This window comes from Hypomesus transpacificus, chromosome 1 (assembly GCF_021917145.1).
Source record: "Hypomesus transpacificus isolate Combined female chromosome 1, fHypTra1, whole genome shotgun sequence".
Lineage (NCBI taxonomy): Eukaryota > Metazoa > Chordata > Actinopteri > Osmeriformes > Osmeridae > Hypomesus > Hypomesus transpacificus.
This window is the reverse complement of record NC_061060.1, coordinates 881852-906176: the sequence shown is the minus strand read 5'-3', so window position 1 is coordinate 906176 and position 24325 is coordinate 881852. Positions and strand designations below refer to the sequence as shown.

At 43.9% G+C, this 24325-nt stretch overlaps 1 protein-coding gene across 1 annotated transcript in view; it reads right to left on the bottom strand.

The window, feature by feature from the left end:
* The window catches only part of lingo2 (leucine rich repeat and Ig domain containing 2), a 159450-nt gene that overhangs the window by 66149 nt on the left and 68976 nt on the right, over nucleotides 1-24325 (bottom strand). The window contains exon 4 of the mRNA XM_047025409.1: nucleotides 2395-2476. The gene's annotated coding sequence lies outside the window, so the exon portion shown is untranslated. The remainder of the gene's footprint in view (nucleotides 1-2394; nucleotides 2477-24325) is intronic.

The following is a 24325-nucleotide window of genomic DNA, read 5'->3' as shown; positions in this document are numbered from 1 at the left end:
TGGCTTTCTCACTGCCTTGGGTTCCTGGTTGGCAGGTATTGGCTGGGTATCCTTATTTCCAAATGGTTTAATTCTGTACTAACTCTACAGCAACCTATCCAGACCCTACAGTAAAGTACAGTACATTCACAACTTCACTGCACAATACGTCTAACGGTGCATGCCCAACAGCACAGTGGAGTCTCTGGTGAAAAAGGGATTAACTAGTACAGCCCAGTAGAAAAATCTACCGCCCAAACTGCAACACCTGGAATAAAGTCAACGTTTAGCTCCTCTGCATCCTCCTCCTCGCCGCATCAGCATGCGCACGCGGAATCCCAAAAGATGCCGCCTCTCTTCCCTCGCTCTAATTAGAAGCTCCTGTTTCTCCCTGCACATCCAGGATGGATTGTGGCAGGTGAGGATGTTGGTGCAAACCTGCGGGTGTTGGGGAATACGCTGGGCTCTCCCCATCACGCAGGTACCCAGCTGAGAGATGCTGGCGGGGAGTCCGTGAGCGCAGGCACAGGGACGGGGAATAGAAGCTGACTTAATTGATATGGAGCTGCATTGCTTCCTTTGGGCTACTCCCTTCACTCTTCTCGTGTTCAGTGGCAGGTGAGAAACTGTGCCAATTTCTGGCTCGTCAGTGACACCCTGTTCCCAACCTCTCTGAAACTAGCCGGCTTATGCCTCCATGTACTAAATATAGATTTATATTCTCTTTCGATATTTTCTCCGCAGTAGTTCATGCATTGTGCATGCATGTGAAAGGTGTTGGTTGTTGGATATCAAGGTTGGAGCCTCGTGGCATCTATGAAGGTAGTTTAGCCCTAAAAACTGGGTCAGACTCAGAACAGGTACTTCAAAAGTAGGTCATGCTAATTATGAAACATTCAACCAACAGTATTTCTGTTTATGGTTATGGTGGTTTGAATTTTGTCTTAACCAGACAAGAACCAACACATCTCCAAGGTTACCATGGTATTCTTGGCATCTGAGCATGTTCATTGCTTGAGGCAAGTATGCAAATTAGACACATTAATAATTGATGTTTGTTGAAACTGAATAATCCTCACACAACATGCGAAACAACAGTAATACTGTTAATTTGTGAAGTTAACAGTAATATTCTCCAATGCACATTGGTCCTTATGGGTCAAGGAAAAAACACTTACTACCTACTTAGACTACAACACATTATTTTAATTTCTTAGTTGTTCACCGTTATCTGATATCAGGATGGATAAACGGTTATTTAAATGAATAAATCAGAACAACTGTACTGATTTGTTTTCAATAGTCACTTGCCAAGTGTGGAGAAATCTGTTAATGTGTGAGAAAATAAAAGCAAGCCTTCCTTTAATAACGGTACTACTGGGTTAGTCAGCTGACAGGGATGGGCACATTTGCTGAGCACAAAAATCAAGATTCATCCATCACACCCCTGCATGATGCCACAGTAATGCACCCCTAGGCAAAGCTTAAGATTAATCAGAGAAACCGCTCATGAGAATAAACCATTTAGATGAAAATACACTTAATACAGCATTTAGAAGAAGAAGGAAACAAGTAAAGTGAAAGACCGGTTTGCCTGAGAAGGGCGATTAATAGCGGTTGGGTTTAAATAGATACATCAAACTTTGCATCGGTGCATTCCACTCACAAACATGGCATCTTAATTTAGATGCATAACCCTATTCCGTGCTTGGATGGGTTTTCCTGCGAGAACAAGAGATGAAGATTTAAGAGTGATAGTGGGGATTGACAGAATGTGTCTGACGCTCTCTCTCCCTTCACACAACATCACTTTCCTTTCCTGTTCAGCCAAGGCTCCTCATCTCAGCTCTGATCAAACCTGCTGCTGTGTAACTTGTTAATTAGAAGCCAGTGTGGGTAAGATCTGAATTCACATGCTGACAGTTATTGTTTTAGGAAAAACAAGGAATGACATACTAAACATGCACAGCCAGACAGTTGTAGACTTTCAGTGTCATTTCTGTAAATTCACTGTCATTTTCTGGTGAGATGAATTAAATCTAAATTAGCTTGAGGTATATGTGTGAATCTATAATCAAAACCTACACGTCCAATTTGATAAAACGCAATACCTCATGAAATTCCCCACACTTCTGCTAAGAATACATTTCCTATTGCTTTGTTCATAAAGTGTTTGGCATCACATTATGCTACTGTAATTATGATTCACATGGTTTTCTGGCATATGCCATCATGGTGTCTGTTCCACCCGTGATGGTTGACTGAATGCTCTTTTATGTGATCTAGATCCATCTGCGACAGAAGGAGATGCATGTAGAGATGGATGGACAATGAAATCAAAGAAAAAGCAAAAACTCAAAGTGTTGAGTTAAAAAAACGACAAGAATTGAAAGACTGAAAATACGTAGTGCTTACCACTTTGAGAAACAATCATCCTTTCGGCTTTGGCCTGTTCTTATTTCACTTTCGGTTATCACCTCCTCTCCGCCTTTTATATCTGTTTTTAGAGAGATTGAGATCGAGGGAGAGCGAGAGAAAGGGAGACACAGAGACAGAGAATCAGACGGAGAGAGACATCATGAGTAAGCTAATCACATGGTAGAGTGGATCAATACATCTCAAACACATTTGAAAACAGACTGTTGATAGACACCCCTTGGAGAGTCTAAACCAGAGGTAAAAAAGAGAAGACAAGAAAAAGTACAAGTACTGGTTTCTGCCTCTTACACAAGAACCATCCTCCCACTACTTTCAATTCCTTTCAAAATCAAAACTGGACACAGAAACCACCTCGTACAAATGTCATTACCAAAGTTGAGCAGACAATATCTGTGCAATCCGACACCGCAAATGAAATTGAATTCTTTATCAAACTAGATTTTCTTTTCACAATGATCCTTTCCTGTCCCTAGAACACGGACTGACCCCGGTAATTATGCGCAGGTCTTCGTCTGCGGATCTCACTAATAATGAGTCCCCTCATACAAGCTGGAGGGAAGCACAGAGGAGGGTCATTATGCAAAAGGCGTGCCTAAGTTGTTAATGAGAGATGATGAGAGAGAGAGAGAGACAGAGAGAGACAGAGAGAAACAGAGAGAGATACAAAGAGAGAGACAGAGAGAGACAGAGAGAGAGACAGACAGATGGGTTCGATTCTCTCAAGTCAAAAGGCAAAAAAAGATAAAAACTTTGTTTCAGAACACTCTTGTTGAAACCAGCCTATTTGTATTTGATTTAAAGTTCAAGGACAAAATGGCCATCCAACTATTTGGCTCATTTATCCATGGGAACTCCTTGTTAGTCCTCAACCTGATTTTTCCTCGTGAGAGAAATAGGTCTTGTCAAAACGTGACAGTTCACTGCAGTTCACCGCAGTGTAGAGAGGCACTACATGTCAGACCTCTATGACGACACATCGCAAAGATGACACCACAAGCCGAGAAGCATTCCTGTAGGCCTAGTCTTTCAGTCTGCGAACAAACGACTCTTTTCAACTGTAAAGAGACTGAGCTAATAAAGCCGCCGTAATTACTCCACACAGCTGGACATCCTTGATACGCTCTATCCAATCTTTAGCATTTGATTACTTGTAAACTCACGCTTGATTGACTTTTTTACAGTGTGCAACTCGGAGGGCTTGTTGTGGAGGATGACAAGTAACCAATTAATCACATCATTATGCCAATTAAAGAGTGCGTTCGCTCCGATTGAGGTGAAGAAAGCAACCGAAGCGAAAAAGCCCTGAAGGAAGAGCGGAGGAGGCACGATTCACCGCCCTCTGTTCTCCCCCAAATAATGAATACACTTTTACTGCGGACAGAACGTGAAAACTACACCTTGCTACCTGGTGGAGCAGGACCAGGGTGGTGAGATGCGGTGTGGCCACATGAAAAGGCCTTCGATACACACTTCTAATCCTTGTTACTTTAGCCTGCATGACAACTCTCACATATCTTCTAATTTCTCATATGCGGTATGTGTTCAACAGCAGTTCTATAGCCCACTCACTGGGCTCGAACGCACGACCTCCGACTTGCCAAGCGTGACCACTACCAACTACACCAAAACAAAGCTAGCTCTTCATTGACGCGGGTGGCCTGTTACATACCTGAGGTGGTATGTAACTCCGTTACATGTGCATGTGTGTGTGCATATGTATCTATGCATGAATGTGTGTACGTGTAGTGTGTGTGTGTGTGTGTGTGTGTGTGTCTGCTCATTGACGCTCAGCTCCTGAAGGGGCTCGTTTCAGCTAAAGCAGATGTGACTGACCGGGGCTCACAGGACCTGGGAGGAGGGAGAGAGAGGGAGAGAGACCCTGCACTCAGCTGGGAGCAGGGAGAGAGAGGGGAGAGAGACCCTGCACTCAGCTGGGAGCAGGGAGAGAGAGGGGAGAGAGACCCTGCACTCAGCTGGGAGCAGGGAGAGAGAGGGGAGAGAGAGACTGCACTCAGCTGGGAGCAGGGAGAGAGAGGGGAGAGAGACCCTGCACTCAGCTGGGAGCAGGGAGAGAGAGGGAGAGAGACTGCACTCAGCTGGGAGCAGGGAGAGAGAGGGAGAGAGACTGCACTCAGCTGGGAGCAGGGAGAGAGAGGGAGAGAGACTGCACTCAGCTGGGAGCAGGGAGAGAGAGGGGAGAGAGAGACTGCACTCAGCTGGGAGCAGGGAGAGAGAGGGAGAGAGACTGCACTCAGCTGGGAGCAGGGAGAGAGATGGGAGAGAGACCCTGCACTCAGCTGGGAGCAGGGAGAGAGAGGGAGAGAGACTGCACTCAGCTGGGAGCAGGGAGAGAGAGGGAGAGACCCTGCACTCAGCTGGGAGCAGGGAGAGAGAGGGGAGAGAGACCCTGCACTCAGCTGGGAGCAGGGAGAGAGATGGGAGAGAGACCCTGCACTCAGCTGGGAGCAGGGAGAGAGAGGGAGAGAGACTGCACTCAGCTGGGAGCAGGGAGAGAGAGGGAGAGACCCTGCACTCAGCTGGGAGCAGGGAGAGAGAGGGGAGAGTGGGGTGACGGAGGACACAGCATCTCCACATGCTTCCCCTCTGTTCTCCTCCACAGACTGCACCGCACACGTTTCCTTAATGAGAAGAGGCAACACACACAGACACATGTACGGTGTCGACTCAGATTATTCTAGAAGGGACTGCCTTCTCGCCCTCCTGTCCCCCCGCTACAATTGTGTAATGCGCACCAAAGGGTTTTAGATTTTTTCTATGCAACCCCCGCTCCCTTCCCTCCATCTAACCGAAACAACAACCTAATGTGCATTCACAGAGCAGGAAGCCCACTCCCAGCCACAGCAAGACAGACGCCAGCAGCCAACAGACCGGTACGCTGCAGGCTCGCTGTAGCAGCACAGCGCTTATTATGTTTTTAATAAGACAAGTTCAATCAACAACTGACACGTCATCGCATAACTGTTCATCCACTGTTTGTAAAAGTCGAACGCACTTCTTCAGCCACTGTTTTTAAAGGTCGAATGCCCCTCTTCATCCACTGTACAGTGTCCATACGGTTCTAACGGATGCTTGCTCTCTGTCGGTGTGCCAGGGCTGTGCAGCCAGGGCAAACATGAGCCCTGCGTGCCCCACACCTGTGTTTCTCACACATCATTATAGGAAGAGAAAGAGCTTGTTAGGGTTCTGCTGAGCCCAGGTCAGGGCTGAGCCGCTAGCTGCAGCATGCTGGAGGTGTGTGTGAGGGTCTGTGCTGAGAATCTGAGGGTGAGATTCACTGGGTCTGCTCCGATTGACCCTGGACGTATCTGTGCTGGGTGTCCTGCTGAAGAAGGGTTAGGTCACGTGTGGCTCAGTTCCACACATTCAGACACACCAGCCTGGTACGAGGCTTAAGAGCAGATAGTTGCAGTCATTTATTACCATCTAATATGTGAGTGTTGACAACCAACGCAAACCAATCGCTCTGAAACAGCAGGCACTGTGCCAACTGCAGCCTCTGAGGCAGTACAATGAAAAGTACAGGAATTGCCAAACATTGAGTTGTACTTTATCTATAAATAGACAAGTCTCTAACATCCACACACTTCAAAAACCCACCTAGATATCTCTCTGTCTCCGCTAGCTATGACAACAACTGCGGTACAATATGAGAAGTGATTCAAACTTCTGTCATTAGGAAATATTGTCTTTATTCTTTTCATAACAAGCCCCCCCCCCAAAAAAAAAGAAAACTTGTGATTAGTTTCAGAGTTGTAATCAAATGTCTCCTGCCATGCCTGGGAGCAGAACAGGAGATGGAAAGTGAAACATTACTCGTTATAGAATACACATCATTCCCTTTCTGTAACAAACTGACGGTTTGACATGTGTAGCCATAGCCCTCTCTCCCTCTTTCCCTCCCTTCAACCATATCTCCTTCTCTCCCTCCCTCCCTTCAACCATCTCTCCATCCCTCCCTCCCTTCAACCATCTCTCCATCCCTCCCACCCTACCTCCCCTGCATGACAACAGTGGTAGTTGCTATGAAATATGGACGGCGGCAAATTGAGATTCATCAGACACACCGCCTCGCTCACTGAAATCTATATTCAATTTTAGAGCATCTGTTCTGGCGTTGGCAGCCAGCAACACACTGGGATCCAGTATCGCTTAAGTGTTCTGAAATTGTGTGCGGTGAAGAGCTTCTCCTTCTCGGAGCGAGGGAGTTCACTCCCGTGTGTTTCTAAGGGGCAAACAACAACACTTTCATCATAAACAAATGTAGGCGCTCGCATGAAAGGAACTGCCATTCAGGTGATAGCTACACAAAGGAGCCTTCTTTCCCAGCCCCACAAAAACAAAACCATCCCCACCAATGAAGCAGATCTTTAATTGGACAGATATGTTTGTTTACTTCCTGGGAATAATTAGTGTCTTTCAGTTAGGTAATGCATTTGAGTCAGCCCCAACCTCCCCCTGTTAATGCCAATGGTTTTAGCATGTCCCTCTTTTATCCAAATGAACTGTGCTGGGTGACATCATCAGGTGTTAAGATGTTCCTCTCACCTGGACAGCTCTTTCCTCGTCCTCCAGATCATGTGACACTGCAGTGCCTGTTCATCTGCTGATTTGTGCAGAACCTCAGCAGGCAGCTGTGAACGGAGGCAGGGCGCTAGCAGAGCTGGTGTCAAATCACATTCCACTGGCTACTGTGTCCAACGCCTATGAGCTCGCTTCTAATTGACCGCAAAGGCTAAAGGCGTCATGGCATCATCACAGCGATCTGCAGCCCAGCCTCGCTGATGAGGATGTTGTATCATGATGGGATGTGGTGCTAAGCCATGAGGACGGGTCTGTTGATGCGCTGCGATGCAAACGTCCACAACACAGATCCCAACATACAACAACCCTACATAGAACTCCATTGCTTGAAGAGCCAGTTCAACACCTCTCTCAAATGGTACCAGCAGTCTGCTACGACCACGAATAATCATTTGTCCATACTAATGAGGGGTCATGATGGAGAACAGGCAGGAGGGGTAATTATGTGCAGGAAATGGACTTGAAAGGTCAGGGTTCCACTCAGAGGTGGAGTTCATCGCTCTGAACAAGAGAGGGCTTGGAGAACACCTCGGGGCGGGGGGGCGGAGTCTGCTGCGCTCGCTTCACAAAAGCAACTGTGGCCTCTCGGTCCTCCGAGAGCGTGCTTCTGTGACCCCCGGTTCAGAAGCACATCACAAGAGGTCGCAACGCAACATCAGCAGGGCTCAGCAGAGGTCAGCCAGGAGGAGAGAGATGAGACTAATAATAAAACCCGAGCAAGGAGTCCTATCGGTATTTCTATTGCTTGTTTCAAAGGTTCCGACTGTAATTTGCGCGAGAGAGAGAAGAGGGATAGAGAAGAGAATGAGGAACTCTTTCAGTTCTCTTTTGTATTCGACAAATACTAGGCTTCATTTTATTGAAAAAATAAAATTATTAAGATTGTAACCTCAATGCCATCCAGAAAAATGTAACTGAATTATAACTACAGTATAACTACAGTACACTTACATCCATATTTTATCTCTTGGGGGGCGAAAAATGAAAATGTTTTTGTCCTAGCATCACCATCCATCTCTAAACCGTCGTCATTCATCTAGTTATTATTTTTGTCTTGCAAATGTAATGGTGCACACACAAAACAGCATAAAACAGGAGGAGGAGAGGGAGGAGGGGTGTCAAAAGATTCTGCACTTGGTCTCGAGAATTCAATCCCACATCGTCACGTGAAAACACAACAATGAAACGTGAGAGAGAGGACATGAAAGTAGACTACAGCAAGGTAGCCGTAACTCCTGTTTTACACAGTGCATATACTGAATGGTATATCAGTCTGATATAATACATTCTAACATGATTTGTCTTTTATTTTTTTCTCGGAAGATAGCCAGACTGAGGAAAAAAACGTTTAGTACGCGGCTAGCGAAGCAGGCACAATTTGCCATGGAATGTGTCGTATAGTGCTTTCCATAACTTGTGTTTGCATGTGAAATGGGCTCCATTTTGAAGCCTTGTCTCAGTCTGTCACTAGCCTTAGAGAATACATAATAGTGCCAGTAAAGCTCTTTATTAGCCCATGGTGAACAATGAGCCGTGCGATGAGAGGGAAGACAGGGCTTCCTTGTAGTTTCTAGGAAGCTGAAGCCAGCAAAATGACAATCAATAAGCATGGTTCATTTGCTTTATGTCCACCTCCAAAACACTCCCTGGTGAAAACCAGATTATTTTCTCTCTCTCCCCCCCTTTTCTCTCTTGCAGATTTCTCTTCGTAATAGTCCTATTGTTTCCTCAGATCGTTCATTAACCCCAACAGTAGCAGCACAGGACCAGAAAATGCATGCATGGCACTTTCTGGTATATTCTATCAATGCGCACGTTCAACTACCCCCACATTCGAAGACACTGGCATGACAGCGAATTGAATCGGTCGGCAACATGCGGCATACTGCATGTGAACAGCACAGCCATGAATAAAACAGATAACAAAGATGTGAATAATCTTTGCTCCCAAATCAGATTTTATGAACCATTCTCGACACACTACACTGTATCTATTGTACGATGAGTAACTGTTTAGAGGGTGAGCATCAAGGTATTTTAAAACGACCTGACATGGTATTTTCTACTAGAGTTAATTGGGACTTCAAGCATGAAAAAGCATTATGCAGTTGGGTAGCAAGCTGAAACACTCTCTGTTTTACACAGTATTTATTCTAGAACACTGTAACATACTGTAGTGACTTACATTAGTATGCTGTTTTAAGCAATAATCACACAGTGTTCTATATATACATTGTATAATATGGAGCATGATGGCCCAATGCTGCTCCTGGAGATCTACCTTCCTGTGGGTCTACCCTCCAACCCCAATGACTTATCTTATCCACCAGTTAATGATTAGAGTCAGATATGCTGGATTTAGGGTTGGGATGGAGACCAACAGAACGGTAGCTCTTCAGGAACATGGTTGGACAGCCCAGATGTAGAGAGTGAAACACTGCAATAATCCTACTGTCTACTTGGCATCATTTATATTGTTCAATCCATGCGGAAATAGTACACACACTCTTTACAATCGAGGTCTGTGACAATGACAGCTGGTACAACACTGATATTTGTTTTCCTTTCTGCAAGAAGCGACCAAAAGAGGGATTCTTGTCAACTGAGTTACTTTCATCCAATATCCAATAGCAAGCATCACCTCGGCTTGTCACCTATCTGTCCATAAACACTCTACCAAGGTTGAAAACATCTGAGATATTTCTAGGCTGTGTGTGTATGTATGTATGTAAAAGTGAGATACCAAAAAATATGGTTAGGTACCAAAGACGATAGTTATCTGTTCGTTTTTTGGCACGTCGAATTCCAGGAAATGACAGTGTGTCCTTGTGGCATGCTGTCATGTCATGCCATGTCATGATGGTATATAGAGGTCTTAAATAAGAGGTCTTAAAATACAGAGGTTGTGTAATTTTAAGTTGTTTAACTACATGCTCTTATGGTTTCTTCCCTTTAGCACTATTTTTTGGTTGTTCACAATATGTACTTCTTGTTTTTGACTACCCGCAATGCTGTGGGGCTATCTTGTTGTTATTATCAGTGACCTATGCACTTTGTGAAGCTCTCTCTTGGAAGTCGCTTTGGATAAAAGCGTCTGCTAAATGAATAAATGTAAATGTAAATAATATCATGAAGATTCAAAAACATTCTATGAACGGCAACACCATCTTCAAAACACAACTGTGAAATAGGCTGACTATTTCAAGGCATTTCTATATATTAGTGGGGTACACCATACCCTACTGTATCAAGTGTGACTGGATCTTGAGAGTGATGAATGACTCAGAAACAACGCAGATTCACCCAGAACGATTCCCCAGATTCACCTAGAACGATTCCCCAGATTCACCCAGAACGATTCCCCTGAACCAACTTCATACTCATGGCTGATACTGATGGTCAAATGAATGACGACTCCGAAGTGAAATCTTGCTTTCTGAAAGGGATAACAAGCCTGCTTGTTGATAAGTAGAGAAGTTGATGGTGATTGGTTCTGCTTGGGGCCATTTGGGCCAATCAACACATTCACACACTGGGTGTCCTGAATATGGAGACTATATCGACATCAACGCGTGAGAGAGACGCAATCAGACCAGCCACCAGGTCACGCTGACATCCATCTCTTGACTGTTACGCTGTTATGCTTGTTAAGGCTTCCGATCCCACAGTGAAACAGATTTAGGAAGTGTGGAGTTCACAATACTATTGTTTAATGTGTGACTTTCCTTTGCTTATGAAATGCATGTATGCAATGTATTGTGTATATGCAATAGGATATGGATTGGGTCTGTTTGGAGATGCAGCCATGGCTTTGGATCCCGCTAATTAATCGTTAAAACATTGTAGGAACAATAACTCTTCAACCTCTTTAACCCGATCATTAAAACGGTTAACGTTTTTCCCAGCTGGGTAAATCACTCCTTTCAGGGGAGGCATGGCTAGGATATTCTGTGATCGAGAAATTACCTTTAGATGTAAGAAAGATTAAATGTTGTGTTGCTATCGAGTAACTTATTTTGATCATCGCTCCTAAAAGGGAGATGACTGAAACCTTCAGAACGTTCTTTTCTCAGGCATGTTCAGTATCATACCGTGGATACAGGAGACAGACACTTTCAGACACCAGAAGAGATGTTTCATATTTACAGTGCACAGTAGTATACTGCCTGGATTATTGAGCGAACAGGCCTCCTGTTATGCATGGGTTATAATGGAAACATAATATTACACTAAGCCCTCTTAGTCTGGTGCAGCGGGGCTGCGGTTCTGCTCCCTTCAACCACTGCCCTGGGATCTGCTATTCCAAAGGAGGGAGGGAACTGAAAAGGTCACAACGCAATGATGACAGAACTGCGGTCAGTGAATCCGCACTCTCTATTCAGCGTTCTCAATGGAGGTCTTGGGTTACAAGGACATATTAACTCCCAGAATCCCCCTGGCTTACTGGATGGCCACTGTTCCAGCCAAGAGCTGTCGTTTGAGAGCTAACATCGGCACGAGGGGATTCTCTCTCCGAACACAACTCACAGTAACCCAAAAATGCGGACAGTATGGTTTGATGTGTAAACAGTTTAGTTGTGTGACTGGCAAATATGCAAATATTGACTGTTAAAAAAAAACTATAGTGTTGAATCCAGCAAGGTGCCGTTTACTAATTGCACTTTGGCAATGTTTTTATTTTCAAGTAAGTCCAAATGTTTTCCAGTTAAAGTATTTGTTGTTGTTGTTTGTTTGGCTTTTCTGGAGTTTCTTCTTATCCAGACCTGTTTGTTTTGCTTTTCTGGAGTTTGTCCTTGGTGTGTCAGAAGGGGGGGTAGGCTGGTATCCTGCTCAGCTTTTAGTTTCACTGCATGTTCATTAAGTGAGCAGCACAGGCCATTAGTCTTGTAATTAACCCTGATTATTTATGCCAACATGCATCTTGTTACTCAGCTCTGGTCAACATCCTGACAGAATGGGCAAGATACAAAACTGGCAAAGTTGACCAAGTCAGATGTTAAACATGCCGTGACAGAGAAAAAAAAAAGTTCCTTCCATGCTACTAGAAAACTTTGACACAATCCAGTCACCGTCGACCTGCGACACGTTGTTTTGACAAATCTGGCTTTCTTTGTCATAATCACCACCAACAGCAACAGCATGTGCCAAGACTGGATGTGGTCACATTTTTATTAAGAGGATTATCCAAGCATCGATCCCTGATATTAGTTTTCCACTAATGTTGTGTACATTATCACCAAGCTGGGACAGTAAATTACAAAACGCTAGAAGAGAGACACCGTGTCTGTCTCCTCCCTCGTTTGTTTGCCCGGGTTAGGCCAAAAACTCAAGAATGCATTGCCATGACAGTGCTCAGAGGAGTTCTGGTCAGTTGGCAGCTAATGCCTTGATCACTGAAGTGAGCACATGAACACGATGATAGCTGCAGAGAAAAAATTAAGTGGACACAAGCCAACACATCTTACAGTAATTAATGAACACCCTTTATGACCCGATAATTAATCAAGACCTATTCATGTGTTAAATGTTTGTCAAGTGAATAAAAAGGCTGTACGTAGTAGAAACAAGGCTTGGTTAAGTAATGCAGTTTTCTTCTGGGATTATTTCTGAGTTAAACAATGTATGTTTAAATAGGACTATCACTAGTATACTGTGTAGTAGTATTGCATTCTTCATTATGTTACCAAACTTGTACATTATCAATATATGAATATGTAACAGTTACACAGACAGCTATTTGGTTGTAAATGTTGAGAATAATGGTCTCTTGGGTATAGATACAAAAATCATTATGAACACAGACTCTATCTGACTTAATAACCATTAAAGTGATGGGCCACATCTATTTAAAATGAATATCAAAACCCGCCAGTTGCTTTTTGACCACCATTAATGTTGTCAAAAAGTTGATTTACAACAATCAATTGGTTTTAAGCATTCTAAGCCTGGATGTGATGAAAGATTCAAATCATCAACTAAGTTTCTTGCTGTAGCACATCAAGGCTGGACTGTGTTTTCTTCTCTCCCAACAGAGGTTGGTTCACTTGACTACCAGAAGCCATCCGGCTGGTTAATTGGTTCAGTGTTCTCCTGGGCGCACATAGATGATGTCACTCGAAATGTCCAAAGATGAGCTGATGAGCAATGACAGAATCCCAATCCTCTGAAAGCGTATAGACTCCCCAATTTCTCCTAATGGGAATTCCTCTCACCACCATCTTGTCTATAGAGAGTACCTGTATGGTACAGTATCTGGTTGTATGACCTTCTTCGCTCATTCAACCCAAGTCACACAGATGCCTGTCAAGAGATAACTGGCCAGATTGAATCCATTATCACGCTGCATAGTGTATCTCCCCTGGGACAGAACAGCGGATGCTCCTGTCATTTGGTTCCTATAATGGCCACTATCTGTGTTGATGGGGACCTTCCTGAACCCTACTGCTATCTTTCACAGAGAGACTTATCATTTAATGTTGGTCCAGCGAGTAACATAAGCACTATTCATTATACACATTAGGAACTTGGTCAGGGGAATGATTACTGAATTGACAGTGCAAGGGAGGATTCTGCTAACCTAAATATTGACCTTTCAAATCATGTCGGATCGATTTGTTTCATTCTTGCCCTTTGTAAGCACAAACGGCTGATTGAGAAATACAGTGACAGGAATGAAAAAGATAATATCACACGTTTTCATTACCACCAATGTCGATATTTCACGATGGATTTTAAGTGCCACGTAAGTAACGACGCTTTCGGGAAATGCATATTTAAGATAACGTGGCTCTAAGGATGGTCGTACGATGCACGTGCAGTAATGCTTCTGGAAACCGGGCCCAGAAGAAGCTGCTGTGATATGTTCATCCTGGTGTCTGGGAAGCATAGTATCATGTAGCCTAAATCAATCGGTAGAAAGATGCGTAAGTGATCTACGTTACATACCGACACAATGTTGTGATGCATAATTAATTTGTGCTAAGATGAGATACGTAGGTTGTGAGAGGTGGCTAGATCCATGGGAACAGTCGATCACACAATGGATCCTTCAAAGCTGATTGTGTTTTGTTACACTAACTTTTTCCAGACAGAGCATCGCTAACCCCCAACTGTTCCCAACAACCAGGATTCCCTAGTTGAACATGTTCTTCACTAACAGTGAAAGGATATGATCGTGCCACAGTCCCACAAGGTCAGGCTACTTCAAAAGATGAGCTAAAGCCCCCGAATACTGAAGCTTCTCCACATGAGTCATTCACCTCGCCATGGGAGAAAGTAGTGGTGCCATTACGTCATTTCCCAAACCACAAGCATTCAAAGCAACCGAGTAGGAACGAGCTACATTTGTCTCTCCTTTCAATGCACAACCAAACTAATACCCATGCGCTTTTGCTCACAAACAAACACACACACACACACACACAGATCACACTAGATCAGATGACCTACCTCAGGATCGTCTGACCTTTCCAGCACCGTCCTGTGTTGTTCAAGGATGTGCTCTTAAGTCTCGTCCTAAATCGTGTGGTAGCCCATTAATCTCCTTAAAAGTTCATCATTGGCTTTAGCCTATCCAATGTCCAGGGGCTTGACCAGTGCTCTTACCAATCCAAAGACGAAGCAAAACTCAAGCTACATGAATTCAACATGCTACACTGCCTGTCGCGGCGTTCCTGATTGAGGAGATTTTTCCACGCAGGACATTAAAGAATCAATTTGTCAGCTAACAGGGGAGCAGGGAAGGTGGGCTGGTCTGGTCTGGATATCAGGTATCTCTCCTGTACTTTCGTGGGAGACGATGACGCCGTCAGAAGCGGGGTCTGTGTGCAAATTAAATGGAGAGACAGAAAAATGCATTATTGATCCAGGGGAGGTAGAAGTGTCTCACTCACAGCACGGGATCAGGTTTAGGTAGAGGGTAATTAATCCACAAGCTTGGCTGAATCAAGCAGAGAATCCGATCCCTCTCTTTTCTGTTCAAATACCGGCTTCATTCACTTCAACAGAGAGAAAATAGGTCACCTGCCCTCTAGGCAAACCGGTGCATGTCACCATTGAGACAGCTAACTCATAAATAATAAAATAAATATATTTATAAAGACGTTATTTTCTGCAACATTGCAGAAGCAGATCGGAGCAGCTGTGTTATTTTGCACACGTCTCTACCTCCGACATTCTGGATGTCCTGTAACTAGATGCCCAGCTGAAGGCAACATCTCATCCAAAGTCTATACTGTAAAACACCAGGATCAGGTTGTAAAACCCTATCCAGCCATGATATGGCTGTATTACCCCTGCTTGACAGTTCCCCAGACCTGGGATATCCAGCTTGTGTGGTTATAAAATCCATTCACCAACGTTGAATGAATATTTATATTCAATATCTCTTTGTGGTGCTTACATCTCATATTTATGAGTTCCATGAATTGGGAGCAGAAGGGGAATACTGAGTTCCTGTGGGTCAGGTTCAGTTTAAAAGAGGAAGGCATTGCCTACTGTGATAGTATTCTCAAATTCGTTATCATAACCATGGTTGATCTGAACTTTCCAGATTCTTCCCGACATGTGGTCCCAGTTACTGTAGGGTCTACATCCCCATGGCTCAGCTCTAATGAGAACCTCATTTATCGAGGTTTGCTGTATATTGTACGGCAACTATTTAGCAGTAAGTAATAAGTCTTAGATAAGTGTCTTAAATAGATGAGTGAATAGCAAATGCAGATCATCTTTCAGCTTCAGATGTGGTGTGGGTGGAAACGGCAGGACTCAGGATCTGCCCTGTTCATGGCACTGCTTTGGAAGCAGGAAAACATGAATATGTTCAGTTATTTCCAGAGCAAAGACAGACCATATGACCTGTCATCACAGTTGGTATTTTATTTGAATCAGAGAAAGGATCACAACAAACTAAACATGATAATTTACCTCCTTGTTTGCACTACTCAAACACTGCATAGAATCACAGTCTTTTAGTTTCTCAGTTAGTCTGGTTTGTTTTACCATAGGTCGTATCTCTGCAACATGTCTCAGAGAGTTATCAGATATCAGCTATACAATTATTTAATAGTCACCCACTGCTGTAGCTTGTAACACAGAGCGCTTAGACAGCCGTAGTATAGCCGACATCCTGCTACTGCAGCCTAACAAGAAGCCTTAAGCCTCAGTTGTCTCTTCCTGAGCCACCCAGCACCAGGACTTTTACCAGTTGTGATCTTTTGTGTTTAACCCTCGTTGCCGGGCTTGTGTAGTGCACACAATAATACTTTTTCCTACGTTTTCGCATCCATCTTGGGCCTGCCACTAATTAAAGCTTTTTTGGCCGTGATGAACTAAACCAATTAAGCTGTGCTCTTCTGCTTGGGCAGAGATGCATCTCCTAATGGCGCAGTGTTGCTCACAAGGCTGCTTGTGTCTCTATGCTAGCTCATTACCGAGGCACCGTAGCTATCGCTCAGGCAAAGCACTCACTTTTAAATGCTGCTAAACTGCCAGTGATCGGGGACGCGATGAGGGATTATGTACTTATACTTCAGTAATTGTTGGGCAGCAATGGACAGTACAGGGCAAGATAACATATTAACATTTTTAGTGGATCAACCCTCTAAAAGTTTCCATTGTGCGATGACGAGCCGGTACAAAAAGCGTCTGCTAAATGAACACAACCTTGATGTTCCATCTAATATGTGTAAGGTGGCTGAGCAGTTAGGGAATCGGGCTAGTAATCTGAAGGTCGCCAGTTTGATTCCCGGCCGTGCCAAATGACATTGTGTCCTTGGGCAAGGCACTTCACCCTACTTGCCTCGGGGGAATGTCCCTGTACTTACTGTAAGTCGCTCTGGATAAGAGCGTCTGCTAAATGACTAAATGTAAATGTTATATGCTTGAAGCTACAGAGCGTGAAGAACGTCAATAAGAGAGGTCAACGTGAAGTTGGGGGTCAGAACAGTCAAAGGTGGATCATTTGAACTTTTGTGTGAAGGTTTATATGAACATTTAAATATTTGAAGAATGCAGTGTGATAGTTAAAGGTAGGCGGAGCCCACGCAACGACAGCCTTGGGGACAGTTAACAGCATAGTTATCGCCCCTTAAGACTTACCTCTGATGATTGGATCGAAGAGGAATTTATTCTTATTAACTCCGGAGATATGCAGACGGTAGATATGTCACAAAGGCATTCCCGAATAAAGTTAATTTATGTCTGAAGTCATTACACGGATCCTAGAAGTAGTTCACGAAGGAGTGCATACTGTCAAATGTCTCTTACACTTCCATATTGTAGAATAACATGTTTATTTCAAGTCAGACATAAATTTGCATTGTAAAGGCCGTATTTAGACTGATTACACTTGTTTACAAACTGCTCAGACCAAGGAAGCAGATCCAAATTCACAATGCCTTCATACATATTTTATCAGGAAGCTGTGTAATTAGCAATTTAGAAAAGACCATCGCAATTGAGGTGTTCTATTTCCGGAGACGTTAATGCTATATTCCATACATAACATATTATAAGCTAATGAGGCTCCGAAATGTATTCTGTCTCTATCAGTCTCAAAATAAAGTGAACTGATGTTTGATGGAAATAAACATGTTCATGTTTATTCTCACACAATGATCAAATGAAAATGATCAATGATTTCGTTCTATACAAAGTTCTAACTACAGAGATTCAACTTTCTTGTTGCCTCACTATGAACAAATTGTAAATATATACAGTATTTGGCATATATCCAGTAAATATGTTTGTTTTATGTTAAATAATAGCTAACTGACAAAAAATGTCAACATAATTTAGGGTGAATTGCTGAATAAAACTGAGCAGTAAAATCACCTTTGTATTTGATCGCTATTTGGTTATTATTTCCTTGTGTGACAGTTTGGCAGGATGTGCCCCTCCAACTCAGTTCCCAGGAGACTGAAATCATTCTCTCACCTTTCATTCTCCCCCCCCCTCTCTAAACCTTTCCCTGACCCTCCCCCTCCCTCTCTCTACCTCTACCTGACCCTCCCCCTCTCTCTACCTCTACCTGACCCTCCCCCTCTCTCTCTCTACCTCTTTCACTTCCTTCCCTCTCTCTCTGTTCTTCATTCTACCTCTCTCTCACCTCCATCCTTCCCCTCACTCTTTCTCTCCCTCTCTTTCTCCTGCTTCTCCCTCTCTAACTCTTCCTCTCTCTCCTGCTTCTCCCTCTCTAACTCTTCCTCTCTCTCTCCTCCTGCCCTCTACTGCCGTCTCTCTTCCTCCCCCCTTTCCTCTTTGTTTAGGTTTTGACAGTTGTGCCATTAGCCCCATCTCTGTGGCTAATTTAAGCCTGCGTTTTAAAGATCAGGAGGCTCTACTCTCCTCATCCCTCTCTCCTCATCCCTCTCTCCTCATCCCTCTCTCCTCATCCCTCTCTGTTTGATGCGGCTCCAGGGGGTCCTGGCTAGCCTCCAACCTCACAGAGGAAAAAAAGAAAAAAAAGCAGGCATTGTGAAGGACACCCGAGGAGACGTCCGGTTTAAGATACCAGTCTGCTTTCTCTCTTGTACTCTCCGTCTGTCTCTTACTCTGCAGCACACCTTGGGATCCCTCTTCCTGCAGCTGGCTGCCTCCCTCTGCCCCCCTCCCCCCCTCTCTCCCTTTCCCTCTCTCTCTCTCTCCCCCCTCTCTCTCCCGACCCCCCCCCCCCCCCCTCTCTCTCTCTCTCTCTCCTTCCTCTCTCTCTTTCTCTCCATGTTGATCTCTTATCCTCTGTCGTTTGGCTGAGTCACATTGGGGCATAAAGGTCCGGAGCGTTCAAAATGTCTGCATGGTTTTCTCTCTAGCTCGCTGCTCTCCCCTGCTACATCTTCCCACCAGATGGCAGGTTGGTGACAGATACTTTTACAAACATACAGTCCTGATCATCAATCCAGATGGATCTCTTCAATGCTAATGGTCTACACGATACTTAACTCTCAAACACTAATGAGAGTCCTTGAGACTAAAACATCATGGAGACACGAGTATATCATAGCAAATATGTTATTCTACATCTGAAAGATTACACATGGTATGCATGAAATCAATTACATTGAAGGGTGTGCAGTGTTTGACATATTCACTTTAATTAGTATATACTAATAGTAGTTCAAATAAAATAACAATTAAAACAATGTGTGTTTGGCAAAAGTACTGAAGAGAAGACATTAACATTAACTTCACATGACCTTCCATGTCATAGTATTAACTCATATAGTGTTGCATTAAGTTTGAGTTACTTTCTAACTCCCCCTAGGCAGTAGATTTCTGGCATCACAAATCAAAGACACCCAGAACCCAGAGTTAAGTAGGCCAGCACAACAACTGCCTGTTTTGAACACAAAATGGGGCACATATTTGATAACTGATTTGAATCTGGGAGAACATGAAGCAGTACTTTTGTGGAACCAATCGGAAAAATGTTTGCTAATCTTGAAATAATACGTGTTAACGTTATGGACATTCACTGGTAGAGTTAACATGGGAGTCAAAGCCTGGCGAATGTATCGTCTGTGACTAAGTTGATGTGCTCGCGCATCTGGCTTAAGCATCTGGGCTAAAGTCAGTTTAAATTGGATAACTATCATTAAATGTTTTCATTTGAATTAACATAAACGATTCATTTAGGATTCAGAATAGCGTAAACTGACAGCTATGTTCAACTTGTGAGCCGTAAGTGTCTCAGAGCTTCTAGCTGATGATGACCTTGAAACCCGCCTGTCTGCTCTGTAAGCGAGACTTCCAGCCCGCGTTTCAGACTGGAAATGTTTCTGCTGCATTTATGGGAGGGAACATCTGTTTTGATTGAGGGAATTGATTTAAGAAACAGGCCTCTCCGATCTAACATTTTTACTACCTTGTTGGGCATTTGGAAGCGAATCTATCTTTCGGTTTATTTCATGTGGATGTAATTAATGTTAATACTCTGGCCATGAGGGAGACAAAAATGTGTTTAAACTGCTATGTTTATGAATGTAATCGTTTACAACTGTTATGGGATTTTTTTGGCTGTATGTAAATTGGAAATACATTATACGGAAAGTTTTTGTTGTTTTTTTGCAGTTGTTTGAATACAAAGCGTTGATGGATGCAATTGGCTGCGAATTGCCTCGAATGCCATATACCAGTTTGTAATCAGAGACGTGGACCAGAGCTGGAGCTCCGCAGCACGAGGGGAGGGCTTCACCTGTTTTATTCCCCTCTCATTATTCATGCAAATATCTGTAATGATTTCAAATGAATAGTGACACTACGCCCTCTCTGCTAATTGGGACATTTAAGTGGAAACCATTAAGTTCTCCTACTAATAAAATGTTCCCGATGACAAACTGGAGAACCAAACGGAACCGCCAACCTGATTATGTATTAAACACATGTGTGAGTGCATGATTGCTTGAAACACACGCTCTAATGCATGACTGTTGTGAAGGTATATTCACCACTTTGCTTTCGATGGGGCGAGGTCAAAAACACTGGAAACTGCAAGAAAAGATCGCTATCGCAACAACACTTGAAGGAGATTAGGTTAAGCGTGTGCATGTGTACAGGGCTGTAAATACAGTGCGGGGACTATGATTGTAAGAGAACACACCGGAAATAGTTTGGTTTGTATAGGCTATGTATGGATGTTGTAGGTGTACAGTATGGATGGATGGATGAATGGCCTTTCTCTCTCCCTGGGTCTCCTATCTCTGTCACAGTCAAATAAAACACCCCCAAAAAATAAATTTAATCTAATATAAATAGATTTCAAGAAAATCTCATTGAAATGGCCGGTGTTGCCACACTAATAAGGAACCCCGCACAGACTATCAAAGTATCTTTTAACAAGGTTAGCAGGGTGCAGCTCTAGCCTCTTCAAGTTTCTTCACGGCTTCGCTCATCTGAATTTCAGATCAAACCTCGGATTGTAAGGCTACATAGCTGTTAAGTGTGAGGAGAGAGGGGAGAAAAAAATTAAGGTATTTTCTACTGACCCCAATATTTTAAGGGTTGCTTCAATATTCAGCTTGATCTCAACACTCCCACACCACACCCAGTTTGATTAGCTGTAAAACTACACTACTCAAGTTTGATGAGACTAATACTGGAAAAACATATTCAAGGTTTCTCACACAGCATATTGTAGAGATTTATTTAACGTCATTGCAGGCCCTTTCCTTTGAACGCTCATAAAAAATTAAAATAAAACATATTTCGACATACCTCCAAAACACAGCAAATCATGTTTTAAACATTACAGAATTCAGTAAAAGAAAACCAACATGACAAAGCCAGGCTTCCAGCCCACACTGCCCCTGTCCCAGGCCCCTGTCCCAGGCCCACACTGCCCCTGTCTCAGGCCCACACTGCCCCTGTCCCGGACCCACACTGCCCCTGTCCCGGACCCACACTGCCCCTGTCCCGGACCCACACTGCCCCTGTCCCAGGCCCACACTGCCCCTGACTCATGCCCCTGTCCCAGGCCCACACTGCCCCTGTCTCAGGCCCACACTGCCCCTGTCTCAGGCCCCTGTTCCAGGCCCACACTGCCCCTGACTCAGGCACACACTGAGGCATGTCTGCCACTTGCTCCCTCCTCAACACGACGGGAACAGCAATACAGAACGTGTTTAGCAATGATTGGTGCATTGTCAGAACACTGAGGACAACGCTCAGTCAACATGAACAAAATGTGACCATGAGACTTGTTTCAATGCGTCTGGTAAACCCAAAGACTCTGCCTTCAAGGACTTTGGGTAAACAGACACATCTGCCCAGTGGAGTTTGGCTGAGGCCTCTTACGTTGCTGTTCATCACTCACTTGACAACTCAATGTCATTTTACCATCATCATTTCGGTTGAGTCATTCAGGTTATTCAGCAGCGCTCAATGAGGTGATAGTCATTGATACACTCAATGTTTGGAACTTACATGGTGAATGACTCGTAGTATATTTTTCATGTGGGCCGACTATTCGCAAGAAAGCTATTCATCCCTTAAGCCCAATTTATACTTAGGTCGCAGACACTTTTGAAAAGGTCGCCGACAGAAATGGCGTCACAGTCGACACTTTTAACCGTCGCTTGAAAGTGTCGCCTACCAGGAGAAATTTCTACTGGCGCTGATGTCGTCACATAGTGTCGCGCAAGTGTGATTGGCTAGATGGACGGCACGCGTCGTTGACTGCATTGTTTTGAATTTTCAGTGAACGCTCAACAGCTGTTTAAGATGGAAGGAATAAAGGAGAGATTGGCACAGCAAGTTAGAACATATCCACACCTTTATAATGCCTCTCAAAATTAGCTACAGCCATTTTCTCCGATCGATCACCTAGGCTACAAAGCGTAAACAATGTAACCATGGCTATGAATGTAACGGTAAAATGATTCTGTTTACGTCACGCAAACCTTGAGCACAGGCGACTGTTTGCCGAAGTATAAATGCAGCAGCCTGAGCGACACATGTTTTTTTTCGTCTGCCACCATTTCAAAAGTGTCGGCGACATAAGTATAAATAAAAATAAATAAACTAGGCTTTAGAAGTCCCACACAATAAGGACGTTGTCCATGTGAGTGCTGGGTAAGATTGAACTGATGTGAGCCCTAGAAAGACAGAGTAGGGTGAGCTCAGTGGTTGAAGCATTTGACTCCAGATCAAAAGGTCACAGGTTCAAATCAACCCCCCTGTGCTGGAAGTCTCTCATCTGCTAAAAGAATCCAGGACTGTATTATGGTGGCATGCAGGGGCTGTTCCAGTGAGGGGACGTTGCCTGCTTGTTTGAATGAAAATCTACAATCTTGACAAGAGTCGGTTTCTTTTAGAAAATGTCATGAATTGGGACTAAATTAAGTACCATCTGGTGAACACTGTGGACAGATTGGAAGGCAGGCGTTTACACATGGTAATAAGTGGCACCCAGCCAGCTACAGTATGTATATAAATACCTAAAACCATATTTCCTGTCACGTCTTGACATTTTGATATGAACTGGAGTCACATCAAATCGAGTTTCATTTCTGGAGTAGCAAATTCAAATAGATAACATATCTTTTTTTTTTTTTTACAGCCAAACACTGCCACCTCCCACATTAGTGCTTCAGGCAACGACCTGGTTTCCCTGATAGAAACTGCCTCATTAGCTCATTGTCTTCTACACTGCAGATACGTGCTCATCAGTCTCTGCCTCACCTGCAGCCCTCTCTCCCCCCTGCCTCACCTGCCCTGGCAGCCCTCTCTCCCCCCTGCCTCACCTGCCCTGGCAGGCCTCTCTCCCCCCTGCCTCACCTGCCCTGGCAGCCCTCTCTCCCCCCTGCCTCACCTGCCCTGGCAGCCCTCTCTCCCCCCTGCCTCACCTGCCCTGGCAGCTCTCTCCTATATCTTAGACATTTTATGAATCTAATACTGTACATATCAGTACATATCAGTACATATCCCTTATTCTTGTACTCATTGTGCTACTCCTGTGACGTCTGCTGATGAAACTTACAGGAATATGAACAGAATCTACTATCAGTAAGGATTCTTCATATTTTTGGTATTATTTTAAATTAAAAATACATTTGTGGACCAATTTAATCACCATAACTGTTCTGCGGTAACTTCACTTGCCTTGACCGAAGCACCTACTGATTCCCTGTAGAGCCTCCAGAATCATCTCCTAATGAAGGGCACGGGGGGGGCAGGTTAGGCAGGTTTGACTGAACAAATAAATAATTAATTCATAAAGAGTAATTAAGAATACAGATCAGACAGATAGCTGGCGAGCCACACTTCCACAGAGAGGCAGTGCCTCGGATTCCTCGCTGCCTCGCCTTCACTGCCTCCAGACTCTGCCTACCTCTAAACTCCCTGTACAGTGAGGTATGCCAGGGAATACTCTTATATCAACCCATTAGCTCAAGCGAGTGTTTCTGCCAAACCCACCACTAACCCTCGAAAGTGTGTCTAATTTAAATCATATCCGAATGACATCAATGCAATTGCCAGGAAACAGAATCTGTTATTGAGACTCTAAAATAATATGGAGTTTATCACCTCTTCTAACCTCCACTGATTATGACCCAGAGGGGCCTTAATAGTTCACTGTTCTCAAATCGATCTTGTTTTTCTCAGATTTGGATTGGGATCAAGGACAGCACTTCTACATGGTGCTGGAAGTGGCTTCATTCCTTCCACTGCTGGCTTGTCATCCCTCTCTACTTCCTGGACAGCTTGTGCAGTATTAATGAACAAGAAGCATGGTAGACGAAGTTAAACATTCATTTTTAATTGTCACATGCTTAAGTAAGCTAGGCCTTCCTCTGTGAGGACTTCCAGA